The following is a 20,450-nucleotide window of genomic DNA, read 5'->3' as shown; positions in this document are numbered from 1 at the left end:
CACTGCCAGGTCGAGCTGGACTCTCCAACAGGCACGCTAGGCAGGGGCTGGGCCAGCGGCAAAGCAGGGACACCAAAACTCATTTCTGAAAGAATTCCACATTTGATATTTCAAAGCATCATTCAGCTAGCCCATCCTAGGAAATATCCAAGTTCGGCTAGACCTTCCTGCACTTAAGTTACAGGTTAGGGTCTTTGTTTTACTCTGAATTGCACAGTACATCTGAATGATGCAGTCGTGTGCTCAGGGCCCAAAGGGTGCTGTTTCCCAGGGCACAGAATTTGCCCCAGTAGGTCCTCCCTGTCTGCATTGTCCACCAGCCAGTTACAGAGAAGGACAGGAAAACCAGGCACTGGAACACACCACCTGATGCCACACTCACATACATCCTCTCCTCTCGTCGTCCAAGCCTGCCAGGGAGTGGTTATGCCCTTCAGCCAGTGAGAATCTGAGGGTCCGTCCAAGGCCACGGCTGGGGAGGGTGAGAGCAAGAGCGTGTTCTGAAGCCTGTCTGCTTGCAAAGGACTGAGCCCCGCCTGGCAACCAAGAGTGCTGGCTCCTGGACCAGCTCTGCCACTGCCTTTATGACTTTGGACTCCTGATCCTCGGTTTTCTCATCTGGACAATGAGGGCTTTGTAGGAAAAGATCTCTGGAGGGTTTCCGATTCAATGAGCCCTCTTCTGAGGGTCCCCACTGTGGTTGGTCGATCAGATGGCACAATGGCCCATGGCCCAAAGGGAGAGGGTGAGGACTATCCTGCCTCGTGGGCACCTGCTGCCAGCTGGGTTCTGTCACCTTAGTGGTCAGTGTGTGGACTTGTGAGTCTGAAAGGACCTGATTCCAAACCCAGCCCCTATTTCCAGTGATGTGACCTTGGGCAAGTCATTTCCCCCTCCTGGAGCCCGTTCTTTCATCTGTGACCTCCTGGGTTGTTGTGATGCTTATAGAGAGAATGCTCAGACATCATTTACATGGAACCTGTAACACGTAGGGCTCAGGCTTGCTAGTGTGTCCAATGGTGACTGCTGTTATCAGTCTTGCTTTCCTGTAGAAAATGGGAAAGCCTTGGCCAAGATGATTTGAATCCCACTCATTAGGAGCACTGCCTTGCCCAGCTCTGCCAGCATATGTGGTCCAAGTTCCCACAGCCTACATATGTGCAGCCAACCTGGAACCCTGGTTGCCTGCGTCTTGTGCACCCAATCTGTCCTCCTGATCCCTGGTCCAGTTCTATATCCTCCCCACCATAACCTTGCCCCTGTCTCTCCACTCTAGCCATTGCTGAGCTTTGGCACTCCCTGCCCCCTGACTCGGACTCCCTCACCTGCCACGCCCCACCACTTTGATGTCTTCTGTGGTTTCCCCTTCGTGTCTTCCAGCCTAGCCTGGCAGGGAAGCACCAGGCAGATGCTGAGCTGTGGCCCGCTAAACCCTCCAACCCCTCCTTCAGCCAGGCCTGCTAGGGTTCTCTCCCTCAAGACAGGGCTCCTTTGGAGCCCTGTGCCCTCCAATCCCACAGGATCAACTTCTTCGCCCCTCCCAGAGCATGTGTTGGGAGGAGACTTGCTTCTGGGATTTTGCTGATAATGATAGCAACTTTGTTAATAGTCCTCATGGGTTCCAGAACTTACAACCAATGGGGCAGCTTTATTGACATTATTCCATCAGGTCTTTAGAAGAGCCAAGGGAGATAGGAAGCTCAAGAGGCAGAAACTAAGGTCCAGAGAAACCAAATGACTACTACTGCCTATTCTGATGTTTAGCACCAGAGCTGCAAGTCAGACCTAGGACTTCATTTCTAGGCCTGTGCTCTGCACTATCCCATTGTGGGTAAGGGCAGAGGGTCTAAAGTGAGCAAGTCCTGGGTTTGACTATCAGTTCTAATATATTTTAGCCATGTCACCTTAGGCAAGTTCCTTAACCTCTCTGAGTCTGAGTTTTTCTAGCTATAAAGTTGAACATAATATTACCTATCTCATGAGTTTTTGAGAGGATTTAATGAGATAAGGGATATTGGGTGCTTGGAGTGAAACATGATTATCTGAAAATTACTCCAGGAGTTTTCGGTGTCCTACCTGGCAATATCCAGGGGATAGGCTGTCTGCATATATTCAATTTTCCAGGGGACTGGTGGTATCCATTTCCTGCAGGAGAAGATGCAAATCTCATGGGTTATGAGGGTCCTAGATTACCAGATGGCTTTATCAGGAACCACAGTCAATAGCTGGCATCTAAGCTTAGACTCCTTAGTATCTAGTAGTTGGTTTGTTCTGCTTATACAGCTCCTATCTTTCTCCCTTCCTCCCAAAAAAGGGAAGCTGTCAGGGTAAGGGCATTATACCCATATCTTAAGATGTATGAGTGTGACTGTTAGCAGCCAATGCTCAGCTATTAGAGGGCAGGCCCCCAATTGTGTCCACCACAGTCTACCACTCAAACCTCTCAGATTCATTCACTCATCACAAGAGGTTCATTCCCTTTGGACCTAGGGTTTCCAGGATTCTGTTTAATCGCAATTTAAAGGGAAATTTCTAAAAGAAGGATTAGTGAGATTAACTACTGCCCCTACTGCCGCAGCCAGCCCCATGGCTATGAGTGATACTCTTCATTTCTCTCCTCTACCACACATTCTTGATTCCCTTCTTCTTTTCCTTTACATTCAACTCTTCAGCATGACCCAGACCCTCATCCCTGACAGTTTCTGAGTCCTGGTAATGTGCCTCATCAGGCTATGATTGCTTTCATTGCCCATTTACAGTTAACATTGGTCATAGAAGAAACAAGAAATGCTCCTGTGTCTGAGTGCCAAACCTCCAGCCCCCATTCTGTGTGAGCAGTCTTATTCCCTCCTGAAGATCAGAGTCAATTACCTTTGTGTGTATGGTAATCCTGTTTTTGATTGCTGATGTACTTGCACAGTGGGCTTAAAATGACCAGACAGCTGTTGTAGCTGTAACTTTAGTGAGGTTTACTGTGTTCCCTGTGGAATCAGTACCATTTAATCCATAGAAGCTAAGGACTGGAAAAACAGATTCCCCACCATGGGTCACTGTGGGTGATAGTGAGTGGAACTTCTTTACCATCTTCCCACTGGTTCTTGGCAGGAAATGTCACTTTTTAATGGGTGTCCAAGCTGAAAATGGATCTTTCCCTTTGGACAGGAACATAGATTCCATTAATGCTCTCTGATTGGAGCAGCTAGTGGTTTTCTTATGCAATTATCTCAAGCCTCCTGCCTGCCCTCAACTACACCGCTGACACACAATTATTTCCTAACAAACACATGACACCATCACCAAAAATATAAGAACTTAATAGGAAAAACATTTAACATTGAATTAAATACAAACTTCTTGGCTCACAACTCCCTTTGTTTCTCTGTTCCACCTTATATTGTTCTCTGGGTATGACCCTCCCTCCCCCAGCAGATTATGGGTATCTTGAGAGCAGTAACTATGTCTGGTTAATTTCTGTCTCTGGCATCTAGTAAAATTTTTCTGAATGATTGGATAATTGTATTCATCACATTAATGATTGATAAAAATTGTGAAAACTACAATTATTCTATAGCACCAGAGGGAAGCATTCTAGATCCAGTATTTGAGGACCAAGTTCTAGCTGTCTGCTCAATGGAATGAAGCTAATTTAGACTGCTGAAGTTCACTTAAAAATATTTGTTGTGTTTCTATTCTACGCCAAGCATTGTCATTGGTGCCCAAGGATCTATTTTATTTGTGTCTAAGAATCAAGGGTTCCCAGAATGGCCTGGGTCCCAGGGACATGCCATTCTGGTGGTGGCTGCTTTGACATCCTTGTTCCTCAGTGTGTAGATGAGAGGGTTGAGGACATGTGTGAAAATAGCATATACCTCATTGCCCCATGATGTGGAAGTTGAGAGGCAGGTCAGCCCTGTAGGCTACATAGGCTATGGTGATGGATGAGTAATAGGTGCCAACCACCAGGAGGTGGGAACTTCAGGTGGAGAAGGCTTTTGAGCGTCCTTCTCAGGAGCTGATGTGAAGCACTGAGGCCAGGATGTGGGCGTAGAAGAGAAGCACCAAGACAAGGGGCAGGAAGGATACCACCATGGCGATGCAGAAGCCCATGAAGGTCTGGGGCATGGTTTCTGGGCAGAAGGCCTGGACCACAGCCAGGTGGTCACAGAAGCAGTGATAGATGTGAGCAGTGTTGTCAAAAGCCATGTGGGAAGTCTGCACCACCACTGGGATGGGCAGGAGGAGAGCAGTGAGCCAGGCACAGGCTGCCAGTGCAGCATTGGTCTGGGCGGTCATGAGGACAGGGTAGTGCAGTGGGCAGCAAATAGCCACATAGCGGTCATAGGCCATGACCACCAGGATGAAGGCTTCTGAGCAGGAGAAGCTGTGGAAGAGGTACATCTGCAGGAAGCAGGCAGGAAAGCTGAGGAAGTGGTCCCCGAGTAAGAGGAGGGACAGCATTTTGGGGATGGTGGTTGTAGTAGAGAGGATGTCCAAGACTGAGAGGTTGATCAGGAAGAAGTACATAGGCTTGTGGAGGCTGGGCTCTGTCACCACAGCCTCCAGAATCAGGGCATTTTCCAGCAGGATCATCAAGTAGATTAAGACGAAAATAAAAAAGACAGGGAGAAAGAAGGATTCATGTAGAGATGGGATGCCCGCCAGGTAGAAAATGGGTGAGTAGTTCTCTGATCCATTACAGATGGCTTCCATCGTGGGTCAGGGCTAGGTGTCCAGATAGACATCAGCACATATCTGGAAACCAGAACAATCAGGGAAACATTAACTAGAACATTCATGTTTCTCTTTTCAACCACTGATCTTAACCCAGTAGTTTTTTTGTGTCTAGAATTTCACTTTACAACTAAGATGCCCAGAATGCTGAGGTATCTAATGAGCAATGCTCGAAAGAGCTGGTCCTGTCTGGTGGGGAAGAGAAGTGGACACAATCAGCTGAAGGGCTGTCAAAGGGCAGCCATGCTTACAAAGAACTAGAGCCAGTCTTAGTTGCACGAGCCCAGAGTTCAGCCCCACTCATAGAATAAGTTTTGTTCAGTTAGAGCTATCCCATTAGGCACAGAATTGGCCTGAAAATTAGTGGATTCCATATAACTAGAGGTATGCAAGACTGGAGGCTTTTTGACTGAAATGCTACAGAGAGGTTTTAATATTTGGGTAAGTGCTGGATTACAAAACCTTTATGCAGCCTTTTAACCCTAGATCCATTTGTTCTTTAAAAAAAAAAAAAGTGACATAAATGAATCACATCAATCAGATTGTGCAGTTTAGTGGGCAGACTTATTTCATCTGAGAGAATAAGTCTTGAACGTTTTAGTTCAAATGTTAATTAAAAATCAAGTAACTACTTTGTTAGTTCAGTAGCTCCTTTAAGGCCGGCTCATGTGATAGCCCACCTCCTGCCACCACGGGTGAAGGAACATTCTGAGTATAGTACTGTGGATGAGCCCCTCCCTGAATTTTGTCCACTGTCAGCATTAGAACCTTGAGTACAGTCATTTGGCACAAGCCCATCTGGTCCAGAGATCTCTACATGGCAATTCCTGGTGGAGTTCTTTAACCTGCGACCTCATAAGGACAACAGGATCACTGATTGAGAATGACAAAGCAGGCACCTAGGTGGCTCAGTCACTTTAGCGTCTGACTTCGGCTCAGGTCATGGTTGCTGAGTTCGAGTCCCGCATAGGGCTCTCTGCTCTTAATGTAGAGCCTGCTTGGGATCTTCTGTCCCCTGTCACTCTCTGCCTCTCCCTTGCTCATGCTCTCTCTCTCTCAAAAGTAAAATAAAACATAAAAAAGAGAGAGAGAATGACAGCTAAAGTCTGTGGTAAAAATCTACATACCTTGCTCTAAGTTTCCCTTGACCCTATTTATATACCTCTGAGCCTAATGGTTGTCAGTAGCTTCTGATAAAGGCTTCCAACTCATGAGCTCTACGGGACTGGTGGGAAGCCTTCTTCAGGGATGCTGAGAGAAACAATTCTATATAGTTCTGGATTCTGTTTCTCTTCTATGCCCCCATGTCCCACTCCATTCTCATCTCATACCACTTGGGTTGGGGCGTTGTGTCTCTTGAATAAGTGTCCCTGTGTCTATATTTCCATTTGCTGGAGGAGTCCCTTTCTGTGATATCTTACTGTGATAAGATATCACTGAAGCTGCTTGCTCCAAGGAGCACTACAGACCGCTGTCTGCCTAACCCAAGAATAGTCGCCCTTTCTGTGTAGCTGGGGCTGTGGGCCACTGTCTGTCTCTGTCTAACCTGGGTACTTGTGACCTATCTTTGTATCTTGGCTCTTTGTCATATCCATGAAGCAACCAGAACTGATTTTCCCAGAACTGCCTGGTTTTAGCATTGAAATTTCCATGTCCCAGGAAATAGCTCTGTCCCCAGCAAACACAAATGTTGGTCACCCCATAAGGGTAGAGGTACTGTATGTGCATTTGGTAGAAGGAGTCATTTCCCGAATGGAATCTAAGTTGAATTCTCCCCCTAGTAGGAAAACAACAGACTCCAGGGAACTTCCATGTGTCTTCCCCCTTCCTAAATGCTGTAGGTTGGCAGGTGTTGTTACTCTTTAAGCATTTTATGCCCAGTAACCCCAAGCCTTCATTTCTTTTCTTTTCTAAGCTATAAAATTTTACTTCTTTATTTATTTACTTACTGTTTACTAATTTATTTTCAAGTTAGTTAACATACAATGTTGTCTTGGCTTCAGGTGTAGAACCCAGTGATTCATCTCTTACATACGACACCCAGGTCTCATCCCAAAAAGTGCCCTCCTTAATGCCTTTTTAACCCACCTCCACCTGCCCCCTCCAGCAGCCCTCAGTTTGTTCTCTGTATTTAAGAGTCTCTTATGGTTTGTCTCACTCTCTGTTTTTATCTTACTTTTTCTTCCCTTCCCCTATGTTCATCTGTTTTGTTTCTTAAATTCCACATATGAGTGAAATCATATGATACTTGTCTTTCTCTGACTTCTTTTGCCTAGCATAATACACTCTAGTTTCACCCACATTGTTGCAACAGGTAAGATTTAATTCTTTTTGATCACTGAGTAATATTCCATTGTATATTCATCAGTCAATGAACATTTGATCTCTTTCCATTATTTAACTATTGTTGATAGTACTGCTATAAACATTGGGGTGCATGTGCCCCTTAGAAACAGCACACCTGTATCCCTTAGATAAATACCTAGTAGTGCAATTGCTGGATCATAAGGTAGTTCTATTTCTAATTTTTTGAGGAACCTCCATACTGTTTTCCAGAGTGGTTGCACCAGTTTGCATTCCCACCAACAGTGCAAGAAGGTTCCCCTTTCTCCACATCCTTGCCAACAACTGTTCTTTCCTGAGTTGTTAATTTTAGCCATTCTGTCTGGTGTGAGGTGGTATCTCATTCTGGTTTTATTTGTATTTCCCTGATGATGAGTAGTGCTGAGCATCTTTCATGTGTCTGTTAGCTATCTTGATGTCTTCCTTGAGAAAGTGTCTATCATTTCTTCACTGAATTATTTGTTTTTTTGGTGTTGAGTTTGATAAGTTTTTTTATAGATTTTAGATACTAACCCTTTATCCAATATGTTATTTGCAAATATCTTTTCAAATTCCATTCATTGCTTTTAGTTTTATTGACTGTTTCCTTTGTTGTGCAGAAGCTTTTTATCTTGATGAGGTCCCAATAGTTCATTTTTGCTTTTATTTCCCTTGCTTCTGGAGACATGTAAGTATGAAGTTGCTGTGGCTGAGGTCAAAGAGGTTGCTGCCTGTATCCTCCTGTAGGATTTTGATGGCTTTCTGTCTCACATTTAGATATTTTATCCATTTTGAATTTATTTTTGTGTATGGTGTAAGAAAGTGGTCCCAGTTCATTCTTCTGCATGCTGCTGTCCAGTTCTCCCAGCACCATTTGCTAAAGAGACTGTCTTTTTTCCATTGGATATTCTTTCCTGCTTTGTTGAAGATTAGTTGACCATATATTTCTGGGTCCATTTCTGGGTTCTCTATTCTGTTCCACTGACCTATGTGTCTGTTTCTGTGCCAACAACATACTGTCTTGATGATCACAGCTTTGTAACACAAGTTAAAGTCCAGGATTGTGATGTCTCCAGCTTTGGTTTTCTTTTTCAACATTATTGTGGCTACTCAGGGTCTTTTGTGGATCCATACAAATTTTAGGATTGTTTGTTCTAGCTCTGTGAAGAATGCTGGTGTTATTTTGATAGGAATGGAAGGAATACTTCCAAACTCATTCTATGAAGCTCGCATTACCTTGATTCCAAAACCAGATGAAGACCCCACTAAAAAGGAGAATTATAGGAATTATTCCTGATGAAACTGGATGCAAATATTCTTTACAAGATGCTAGCAAATTGAGGGGTGCCTGGGTGGCTCAGGTCATGATCACACTGTTTGTGAGTTCGAGCCCCATGTCGGGCTCTGTGCTGACAGCTAGCTCAGAGCCTGGAGCCTGTTGCAGATTCTGTGTCTCCCTTTCTCTCTGACCCTCCCCTGCTCACGCTGTCTCTCTCTCTCTCAGAAATAAATTTTAAAAAACATTAAAAAAAAGATACTAGCAAATTGAATTCAACAGTACATTAAAAGAATTATTCAGGGGCGCCTGGGTGGCTCAGTCGGTTAAGTGTCTGATTTCGGCTCAGGTCATGATCTCATGGCCCATGAGTTTGAGCCCCGCGCTGGGCTCTGTGCTGACAGCTCAGAGCATGGAACCTGCTTCAGATTCTGTATCTCCCTCTCTTTCTACACCTCCCTCACTAGTACTCTGTCTCTCTTTCTTTCTCAAAACTAAATAAACATTTAAAAAAAGAATTATTCACCATGATCAAGTGGGATTCATTCCTGGGCTTCAGGGTTGTTTCAATATTCACAAATCAATCAACATGATACACCACATTAATAGAAGAAAAGATAAAAATCATATGATCCTGTCAATAGATGCAGAAAAAGCATTTGACAAAATACAGCATCCTTTCTTGATTAAGAAAAAAAAAAACTCAAGAAAGTCAAGAAAGAAGGAACGTATGTTAACATCATAAAAGCCATATATAAAAGGCCCACAGCTAATATCATCTTCAGTGGGGAAAAACTGAGAGCTTTTCCCCTAAGATCAGTAAGGTAATAGGGATGTCCACTCTTACCACTGTTGTTCAACACAGTGTTGGAAGTCCTAGCCTCAGCAGTTAGACAACAAAATGAAATAAAAGGCAAAGAAGAAATCAAACTCTCACTATTCACGGATAACCTGATACTCTACATGAAAAACCCAAAAAACGCTACCAAAAATCTGTTATAACTGATACATGAATTCAGCAAAGTTGCAGGATATAAAACCAATGTACAGAAATCGTCTACACTTCTATATACCAATCATGAAGCAACAGAAAGAGATATCAAGGAATCGAACCCATTTACAATTGCACCAAAACCCATAAAATACCTAAGAATAAACCTAACCAAAGAGGTAAAAGATCTTTTTGTTGAAAACTGTAGAAATCTTATGAAAGAAATTGAAGAAGACACAAAAAAATGGAAAACATTCCATGTTCGTGGATTGGAAGAACAAATATTGATAAAATGTCTATACTATCCAAAACAATCTACACATTCAATGCAATCCCTATCATAATAACCCGAGCCTTCCTTTCTTGGCCCCAGTGCAGAGGGCACTGCAGAGAATTGAGAAGACTCAGAACCCAGAGAGGAGAGGTGGCCGAGCCAGCGCTCTGCAGAGAGTGACTCTGCTCTCTGGAGGCTGTTGACAGAGGTTACCACGCAACCCTGGCCACCCCAAGACCCAAGTGAGACTTTGCAACCCCCAAAACTGAGCTGAAGGAAGTGCTGGCTCTCTTTTTACCTTGATTAAACTATCCAGGGCCAGGTTATGCCAACATTCAGATCACTGCCTTCTCATCTCAACCACAGCTTGAGCAGTTCCACTTGGTTTTCCCAGACCATCTCCACGGGCTGAGGGGGGGAGGGGGGCGGTGGTGGAAGGGGAGCAGCCCCAAGTCAACAACAGGTTGGTGCAAGAATTGGTTGTGGAAAACACGCCTCCTGGCTCTGGCCTTGGACTTAGCCAGCAAGCCATGACTGCTGGAGAATTGGATAACTCTGCTTTCCACCTAGGGGAAAATCAGGCTAAAGGTTTTATTTTTCCTCTCTCCATTTCTTAGGCTGATGTCAGAGACAGCTCTAGATTTCTATTTTCTTCTGAGGGCATTTTCTAACAGTTTCAGATGGACTGATTACCAAACAGAGGCTCTACATGGCTAGAAAAATGCTCTTTTCAAGACATGACTTAAGGAAGAAATGGACTGGACACATCTGCATGGAAAAGGTCATGGCAGCCAAGCCCCGTGTCCTGAGTAGAAAAGTTATACACCCCATGCCTGGTAAAACCAACTCATCAGAAAGCTTCAACAAATATATTTTTAAGCATGAGCGGGGTAGGGGCAGAGAGAGAGGGAGAGAAAGAGAATCCCTAAAATGATCCAAACTGTCAGCACAAAGCCCGATGAGGGCTTGAACTCATGGACCATGAGATCATGACGTGAGCCGAGATCAGGAGTTCAACATTTAACTGACTGAGCCACCCAGGCACTCAAAACAAAAATTTTTCAATAAATGAATTAATGAATGAACAGGTTAACCTAAGTTAAACTACACTTTTTCCCATAATGGACTAGTCTGCAGGGTTTTCCATTTTTGATTTTAGCATTTAGATTGATACAAACCACATTTCCCTCAAAGTTACTGCAATTCTGCGAGGCTATCCCCTCCACTGATTAGTCCCATGTAAGCTGGTCATGCAAGGTTTGCTGGGCAATCACAGAACATCAGAGCCAGAAGCATCTTTAAAAGCAAGCGATATAGTCCAATCCTCATTTCTCCCCATTTTTCAAATAAAAAGGAATGACTTGCTCAAGGTCATACAGGGGATGAGGGCAGAGCTGTACTAGAAGCCACATTCCTGGCTCCTTGCCTCTCCACTTTGTTTCTTTTTTCTTTTTTAAGTTTATTATTTATTTTGAGAGAGACACTGAAAGAGTGAGAAGGGGAGGGGCAGAAAGAAAGGGAGAGAGAGGGGCGCCTGGGTGGCTCAGTCAGTTAAACGCCCGGCTTCGGCTCAGGTCATGATCTCGTGGTTTGAGCCCTGCGTAGGGCTCTGTGCTGACAGCTAGCTCAGAACCTGGAACCTGTTTCGGATTCTGTATCTCCCTCTCTCTCTGACCTTCCCCTGCTCACACTGTGTCTCTCTTTCAGAAATAAATAGAACCTTTATAAAAAGAAAGGAAGGAAGGAAGGGAGGGAGGGAGGGAGGGAGAGAGAGAGAGAGAGAGAGAGAGAAAGAAAGAAAAAGAAAGAAAGAAAGAAAGAAAGAAAGAAAGAAAGAAAGAAAGAAAGAAAGAAAGAAAGAAAGAAAAGAAAGAAAGAAAAGGAGAGAGAGAATCTCAAGCAGGCTCTGCACTGTCAGTGTGGAGCATGATGCGGGGCTCAGACTTACAAACCATGAGATCATTACCTGATCCCGAACCAAGAGTTGGATGCTTAACCGACTGAGCCACCCAGGGGCCCCCCTTGCCTCTTCACTTTGGAAGAGGTACTGAAGCTTCCCTGTCTCGAGGCCCAGATCATTCCTGGAATTGTCATTCATGTTTCCTCCATTGGCCTGGGGATTCCTTGGGGCTCTGACTCCTCTGCTACAAAACCAGCCTCTCAGTGGGACCCATCTTGCTTCCTGGTGTTTCTACAGACAGACACTGGAGCATGGCTATCCCCACAACCTCAGGGCTTTCTCTCCAGCATTCTGCAACATCAGACAACACTTGGCTTTATGGAGACCTTCTGGTCCTGCTGCCTTATTGTTGCTGATAGCCAGGGAGAGGCCCAAAGAGAGGCTATGACCTGGCTAAAATCACACAGTTAGCATATCAGCAGCTGAACCGGCCCACCCAGAATGCTACAAATCGGGGCAGAAAGATTTAGCCCGTCTTCCTTCTCTTAGAGCCCTTCTCATAATGGGGTGAGAGTCTCTACCTGCCTGCCCACCTAAACCCTGCCCTCTTAAAAACTTGTCCCTCCTTGGGCTCTGACCAGCTCTGGACTCTTCCTTTGTGGCCTTTGTACCTGAGATCTCTGCAGGGTGGCCCAGCTCTCCTGCAACGCAGGCCACTTCAGCTGCCCCCTTCTCTCCCGAGGCCAGTGCTGTCTCAATGGGGAGAACCGGATGGGGCTGAGCCTAGTCCCATTAAACCTCCAAACCCTGCTATCACGAGCCTTCTGGGGGCTCTTCCTCTCAAGATCCCATTCTACTGGGGCCCTGAGTAACATTTTTCTGGGGACTCCCAAGTGGTTGATTAGCAGCCACCATTGGGCTTTGCTGATATGAGAACAACAAGAGTAACCGTCCTCACTGGGGCTCAGAACTCTGTGGTCTGTGGATGTTTTCCCCGCTATTCACCAACAACTCATATCCCCGTGTGAAAGATGAGGAAACAGGGGCTCAGAGGTGAAAGGGGATTGCCCAAGTCACACAGCAAGTCAGTGGCAAAGGGAGGGATCTGAGGTCTCACATTTGCTAACTCTCAGGCTAGCCTCTGAGCAACCAATGACACAAATGAGGAAAATTTTGTGAAAATTCTCTATGTAAATGTGAAAATAGTCCTGTACTAGTGGCCAGGGGATGGGGTTGGGGCCTTGTGTGTTTTGAAGTTAGAGGAACAAGTGTGATAGAGCAGGGAGCCACTCCATTTCCCAGATCTTCACTCTTTCACACTCAACTGCCCTCTCTTGCTCACTCTTGCTCTTTGGCAGACACCTTGTAACTCAGTCCGACCTCCTCCAGGAAGCCCTCTGTGATTTCATCTTCCTCCAGCCCCCAGTGCTCTTCTTTCCTCTGGATTAACTAGGCCTAGATATCTATGCTGCTCATTTTAAAAATTAAGAGAACTGAGGCACCTGGGTAGCTCAGTTGGTTAAGTGTCCAGCTTCACCTCAGGTCATGATCTCGTGGTTCGTGTGTTCAAACCCCGCATCTGGCTCTGTGCTGACAGCTTAGAGCCTGGAGCCTGCTTTGGATTCTGTGTCTCCCCCTCTCTCTGCCCTTCCCCTGGTTATGCTCTGTCTCTTTCAAAAATAAATAAACATTAAAAATTTTTAAAGAAAAATTAAGGGAACTGAGGCTTACCATTCATTCCATATCGAATGAAACTGGCTGTGTGCTGGCTGCCTGTGAATCGACACAGTGAATCGACAGCGAATCGACAGTCTAGTGGAGGTAGTCAATGACAACACTGGCAACAATCATATTCAGTGTGATGTGCACTACTACAGAGTTGAAGGCTCAGAGGAGGGAACAAAGCAGGCTTCCATCATGGAACACATCGTTTGGGTTGGTTGTGAATTGTAAGCAAATGAAGAGAGCCCTTCAGGCCAATGAGGCAGGGACAAAGTCAGGAAGGGCTGAAAAAGCAAGAGGTGTGCTTGAGGGGCAGATAGAAGAGAGTTTAGGATGCAGTATGGAGGGGGAGACTGGGAGTCTCAAAAAGTGAGCTACAGAAGTTGGCAGAGGCCAGAGAGAGAAGGGGCTCGAATTCCAGACCACGGAATAAGAACTCACCATGAGACGCTGGAGAGCCAGGGCCAATCTTGAGGCAGGGGACTACCAGTCAGCTGCCTGTTCCAGAAAGATCACCCCCACTGCCTCGTGGAGAGCAGATTCTAGCTGTCTAGAGAGGCTAGAGGCAGGGAGGCCAGCTGGGGAGCTGGTTGGTGAGAAAAGGAATAGAGGGAAGTAACAGCATTCCTGATGGCAGAAATCGCTGCCTTTCCTGAGTGCTTACTTGTGCTAATTATGTGCCCGGGTGGTCACATGCTTCATCGCAGTTCATCTGGGTGTTGGTTTTCATTACCCTGGCTTTATAGATGAGGAAGCTCAGAAAGGTTAAGGAACTAAGCCTGCTTTGGTCCCTCCTCTGGGCCGACAATGAGTCACTGTTAGAATTCTATCCATCTCCAAGTATTAGAGAAAACTTCAGGGGACAGAATGGCCAAAATTTGAGAATTGCATTTGGAAGAGTCCAAGCATCCTGGCTTGGGTGACAAGGCAGATAGAGGTGATGTTCACTGAGACACAGGACATGGTGGTGGGCAGTGGGCAGTGCAGGTGGGAAGATGTTTTTGGAGGGAGATAATGAGTTTGGCTTTGGACATGTTGCATTTGAAGAGCCAGTGAGACATCCAAGTGGGGCTGTCCAGCAGATCTTCGAAGGTTAAAGTTTGGAGACCAGGAGAGAGAGCTGAGTTGCAGACAAGGACTTGGGGTCCTTGGGTTTTGCTTTGTTTTGTTTTTCTGGAGTTAAGAAGAGAGTGTGGAGTGAGGGGGACAGAACCTTGGAGGAGACCAGCCTGAGACAGGGGCAGAAGAACAAGAAAAGTCTGCAAAAGTTGCTGAGAAGAAAATGCCCAGAGAGCGTGAAGCCACGATAGTTGTCACAGAGGAGCTCCAAAGGGCAAGCGTGGCCAGCAGCAGTAAAGCCGCTGATGGGACAAAGGATGAGAAATGGGGACTGTCTGGGGGGGCCCAGCAAGGAAGAGACCACTGGTGACGTTGCAGTCAACAGCCCCAGGAGAACTATGTGTGTGGAGGGCTGGGGGCTGAGTACGTGCAGAAAGGGATAGGCAGCATTTTTAAGATGTTTGGCTGTGAAGAGAAGCGTGTGGTTAGAGGGTAATGAGGGGTCAGGGAAGATTTTGTTGTATTTTTTAGCTGGAGATTTTTGAGCAGATTTCCCAGCATTTGTTGGTGGAAATAAGCCAGTAGAGAGGGAGAGAAGGAAAAAGTGGGACAGGAAAGGATAGTCAACAGAGGAGAAGAGGAGCTTCATCGCCCAAAGTCTGGACTCTTGGTGAGTTGGGGGGAGGCGGGAGGTGTGGGAGCGGAGAGGTGGTGGTTAGAAAAAGGAAGGGATAAAAGCCAGTTTGCAGATTTAGGAGTGCCAATAGGGGTTAAATCTGATTTCACAAGAGTGGTAGGAGAATTTCGTGAAGCCATGGGGGCTGCGGGGATTTGCTCTTCCTCATGGGACCTGGAGCCTCTTAGAGCAAAACGTTCTCAGATCTCGGCACCAGACCAATGGGGTTCACGCCTGGCATTTAGCTTCCTGAGACTGAGTTTCCTCCTGTTTAAAATGGGGGCTTGTTCACTGAGTAAGTATCTCTCGAGTGCAAGCTCTGTGTTCGTGCATGTGGGTTGAGAAGAGGTGAATGGTGTGAGCTGGTGTCACAAGCATTTCCCACCCAGATGCCACAAGCCCTGCCCCTCTCTCCTGGCCTCTTGTCTGGGGCCATGGGGAGGCCAGTAACCCTCACAGTCTAGGCCTCTCGCTCCTTAGAAAGGGGGAGATCCAGGTATGTCTCCAGGAGGAGCCTGTGCATCTCAGGAACTTTTCTGAGCTCAGAAAACAACCCGGGCTTCTGAAATTCCCACCCAAACAGAGGCCAGCTGCCTGCACAGCCTCACCCTGGAAAGTCCATGACGCTCTGTCTCTGTCTCGCCCCTACTGCTCCTCACCCTCACCGGCGCAACGCTCTGACAGACTCGACAGGCTGGAAAAGGAAGGTGCCAAGGAGGAAAGGGAAGTTATAAATACAGTCAGGGAGAGCCTAGGCTGCCTTCCCAGCTGTGGGCAGGAGGCCATGGAGCTCCCGGGATGGGAGTCCAGAATCAGGGCCCACATGGGTGGGGCCTCCGGCATTCTCATCCCTGTCGCCATCTTTCCCGCCACCAGGAGGCAGTGTGGCACCAGCTTTGGGGGTTCAAATCCTAGCTCTTTCACTTACCGCTCCACTTGGGCAAATGGCTTCACGTCTCTCTGCTTCTGTCTCCCGAGTGGATGGGGGTAAAAACACCAGTAACAGTGGCTGCAGTGAAAGTCTAGCGAGATACTCTAGGTGACTCTAGTATTTTACAAACCGTGAATGTCTGTGAGGACATTTTCTATTGCCGTCACCACCACAGTCACAGAGAGGCCACCCCCTGGATGTCATCCCTTCTAAGATTTTTCACCCTGGAAGGCTGGAGGCAGAGGAACTGATGGAGGAAAGCTGCCTGAGGGTATGGCCAGGCTGTTCAATGCTCACAGACCAAGGTCATGTAGAGAACTAGGATGTGATCCTGACCTTGTCCATTTTCTTCCTGGAAGAGTCAGGAACACTTGGGGGTGGGAGGTGGTTGGCAAATAGTCCTTGAAGGGTGAGTGCTAATCCTGTGACAAAGGGAGGAAGGGCATTTGACCGGGAGAGCACTGCACATGTAGAGGTACTAAAACGTAAGTGTGTCTGGTACGCTCTGGTCAGGGGACCATTGCAGGTGGGGGGCTGGTAAGGTAGGTTGTAGGTACGAGATGGCAAACATCCATCTTTGGCTAAAAAATAAACTTGGCTCTGAGGAGCAGGGCTGGGTGCCATGAAATTGGGGTTTGGAAAGATGACTCTGGGAGAATGGGGAGGGGTGCGGGGGATGAATTAGAACAGGGAAACTGGAGTCACAGAAGAGCAAAGGGACTGCAAGAGTCTGGAGGAATTAGGAGTGGAGTCAGGTAAGGGGAGTGGGGAATGTGAGGGCAGAGAGTGGCCAGGGCTGTGGGGAGAGAGGGAGGGAGTCAAGGATGGGCCTAACTCCAGTGAGACTGGGGGCTCAACAGGGGCAGCCAGGAGCAAGTCTCCAAGCCAGTGATGAGCTTCTTGCTGAGCTGGAGGTGCCTGGGGGACCCCCGGAAACAGGCGGACATCAGGAGGAAGAACAGAATCGAGGAACCACCTGCTGGACTTCAAGCCCTTTCTGCTGTGGGAGGGAAGCCTGAGATTTGGGGAGGAAAGTAACACACCCAAGCTCATTCAGATGGTCATCAGTAGAACAGGTCTGGACCCCTGTCAACGGTGCTTAGCTCAGTCCCCAGCTCTATTCAACTCCACAGTTTAGGGACAGGTGGACAGATGACTGAGTCCTTATGCTAGCCCTTTGACACAGTTAAGTGCCATGATTCAGAATACAAAATCTGGGGCCAGGCTGTCTAGATTAAATACTGGTTCTGCCTCTTAGCAGCTGTGTAACCATGGGTGAGTCCTTAACATCTGGTTGCCACAGCTTCCTCATCTGTGAAGTGGGGGTTATAATGGGTGGTTGGGAACATTAACTAAGTCAGTGCATGTAAAGAACTTAGAGCAGTGTTTGGCATGTAATGAATGCCAATCATATTTTTTATAACAGTTGTACCATTGAGGAAACTGAGGCTTGGAAAAATGAAGTAGCCACCAGGGCCACATAGCTGGTTGTTGGCCGAGCTCAGGCTTACGTGGCTCCAAAGACTGGATTGGTTTGCTTATACGGAACTTCCTTCCCTTGTGCCTGTTTCTGGAAGAAGGTTGGTGTTTATAACTCAAGGGACAGGAGTCCCCAGCCTAAGGACCCTTGAGGAAGACATTCTGTGGTCCTGGGCTCTGATTCTGGGCGCCGCTCAGATTTGCTGGAGAGACTCACCCCTGCCCTTCCTCCATTTGGGACGTCTCAGGCCTGGTCTCTCCCTTCTTCCAGGAAGACTCTTGTGTGTTTCACCCAGAGGACAAAAAAAGGGCAGGCCTTTAAATAAGGACAGCGCCACTTTGCTAGTGAGACTGTTCTAAGCATGAGTGCCAGAACAGTGGAAGCAAGCGAATCTAGGAAGAACGTACGCCGAGTGGGGGAAGTAGGTGTGTTTGGGGTGGAATGTGAGAAGGAGAGACTTGAACAAAATGCAAACTGACAATGCTCCAAATAAACAGCACCGATGGAGCCAGTTAGCCTGTTCCAGCCGCTCCTGAGAGTTAGAACAGAGGCAAGCTGTGAGTCCTGCCCAGGCCCACACTGGGCCCGAACGCCATGTAGAATTCTCTTTGCCCCAGCAATTCTCACCGGAGCATTGCAGAGGACCAGCCTGGCGAAGGTCAGCTGCTGTGCTGCTCTGCTTCCTGCCTTCCCCAGCTGCAAGCTCACAACCCCATCAGGGAGGAAGTGACTCATCTTCCGAGACGAAGCATGCGGCATGCTTCCCCGGCAGCTGGCGTAAACACTGCTGCCAGAGTCACAGAAACGAATCCCAGGGAGTAATGGGCCCTCAGGTTTCTGGAGATAACCCACGCGGTGGTGCCGCTGCATGTACTTTCCAGAGCAGTTTCCTCAAGAAGATAAAATAGCAAGTAATGTTGACCGAGCACCTATTACCCACCCACCCGGGCACTGTGCGAAGACATCCCCTTATTAGCCCCATCCTACAGATGAGAAAACAGAGGCATAAAGATTTAAGTGACACAGGATATGGAGTTTCAGCTCGGGGAGATGAAACGTTGTGGAGATGGGTGGTGGTGCTGGCTGCCTCCAAATGTGAGCGTACTTAGTACCACTGGATTGTACACTTAAAAGGTCACAATGGTAAATCTTATGCTATGTATATTTTACCATGATACAAAACAACTTACAAACAAGCCAAGAATTAAGTAACACAGCTACCACGTGGAGAAGCCAGGAGTAACACCCTGCAGTCCTGCCCCAAAGTCTTGTTCTTGACCACCTGCTACTTTGTCTCATCTGCAAGTGGAGATACTGATCTGGCTGAAGACTACAGTGAAGGCTGGGCACTTGCTATCAGGCGGGGAAAGATGGGTTTATCCCGAGGGCCTCTGGGGAGAGCGGGGGGGNNNNGAAGGTTTGGAAAGTTTCCTCAGGCTTTTAGGAGACAGGGCTGGGGCTGGGGAGGAGCCAGGGGCAAGGCCCAGCCAGGAGCCGCTGGTGGTCTGGACCAGGGTGGGGACATTGGGATGGGAAGAAGTAGGCCAGTTTGAAAGACTTGTGAAGCGAAAAGACGTGTGTGGAGGGGAGGGAGAGAAGCAGGGCAAGTTATGACAGCTCTCACTGGGCTCCTCCTGGCCTGTATCTACTTCAGCCTCCTCTGACAAGTGGTCCTTCCACTCCCTTTCCCAGACTGGAGTCTCTGGGAGGAAAAGCCCAGGGCACAGCCTCCTCTCTGGCCCCCAGGGGGCAGTGTTGCAAAGCCTTCTGAGAGTTGGCCCTTGCTTCAAACTACCTGCAGTCCGGAGCGGATGCTGGCTCCCCCGTCTCTTCTCCCCGCCTTGGCTGCACCCTTCCCCCATGTCCTCGCTCCCAGGAGCCAAATTATTGATAACGGTAATCCCTTATGTCCCACACCTGACACTTTACAACAACAGTGATATGTGGATAAGCTCATGTGGTTCTTCCCCAAAAACAAGGGTGGAGTGGGGTGAGACCCTTCCTTTTATCCAACCACCACCATTTTATACTAAGGAAACTGGGGATCGGGCAGGAAATGGGATCTGATCAATGACAGCGTGTTAGTGGCAGAACCAGGGCTGGGAGCCACGGGCCAGCCAGTGCCTGGCCTAGACTCTGTGAGAGGCCACAGTGCTGGGGTGCCCATTGAATGACAGCTCCTAACAATGGCTTTGCAGCCTGCCTGCCTGAGCCCCAATTTTGCCCTGAAGTCCCCTCCCACCTCAGGGGAGCTTTTCAATGATCTGTTCCCAAGGGGTTTGCCAGTCAGGTCAGACTGACCTGGCACACACCTGCCATGATTTATTTCCTCCTCCTCTGTTTCCAAAATTACAAGAGTCATCCCATTACCATCGTCACCATATTAATAACGGCTCACATCTGCTCAGCTCTTAGAACTAAGCAAGCATTAATCCTTCCACTTGCTCATCTGAGCCTTATGACAGCCCTGGGAAGGTATTTCAAGACAAAGGGCACTGAGGATCAGAGAGGACAAGTGACTAGCTCAGGTCACCCAGCCAGGCCTTGGGAGTTTCCAGTCTCCTGGGATAGGGAAGCTATGCAAGTACCAAGATGAAGATAGGGTGAGATGGTCAGTTTTATTGCAGGTTTTCCTGGAGGTTTCCTATTACCTCTGATGAGGACACTGAGTTTCTGAGATCTTCTTACTGGGTCAGGATTGAACCGTCCGATGCCCAAGCTCATGCTCTTTCTGGGGCCTGAGGCTGCTATTTTCAAGGAGGGATGCAGAATTTCTAGCATAGTGCACATTCTCTCCAGGCAGGAGCGGGAACCTGGTGGGAGGTAGATGCAGTTAGACCCAGGGAAGGCTGCTGTTGGGGCAAAACGTCTTCCTGGGGAGGACCCTCCAGTGTGGTATAAGCTGTAGAGAGCCTGCAGCATGGACTGTGCAAAGCTGGCTGTGCTGAGCCAGGGCCGGTGGGGCTGCGTGGCCAGGCCAAGCAACCACCTGCCTATAGGCCTATCTTTCTCTTCATATGATTGGGGAATTTTCTGTGTTTTGATCCAAGAGCTGTACCAACAAAGAGGGATAAGATCCTGAATCCTT

At 47.5% G+C, this 20,450-nt stretch overlaps 1 pseudogene; it reads right to left on the bottom strand.

Annotated features, from left to right (window-relative positions):
* Positions 1–3,746: 3,746 nt before the first annotated feature.
* On the bottom strand, positions 3,747–4,710 carry LOC144242716 (olfactory receptor 2AT4-like; annotated as a pseudogene).
* Positions 4,711–20,450: the final 15,740 nt, after the last annotated feature.

This window comes from Crocuta crocuta, unplaced genomic scaffold (genome assembly GCF_008692635.1).
Source record: "Crocuta crocuta isolate KB4526 unplaced genomic scaffold, BGI_CrCroc_1.0 scaffold271, whole genome shotgun sequence".
Taxonomy (NCBI): domain Eukaryota; kingdom Metazoa; phylum Chordata; class Mammalia; order Carnivora; family Hyaenidae; genus Crocuta; species Crocuta crocuta.
The sequence above is the reverse complement of the archived record's forward strand: the minus strand, read 5'-3'. Positions and strand labels throughout refer to the sequence as shown.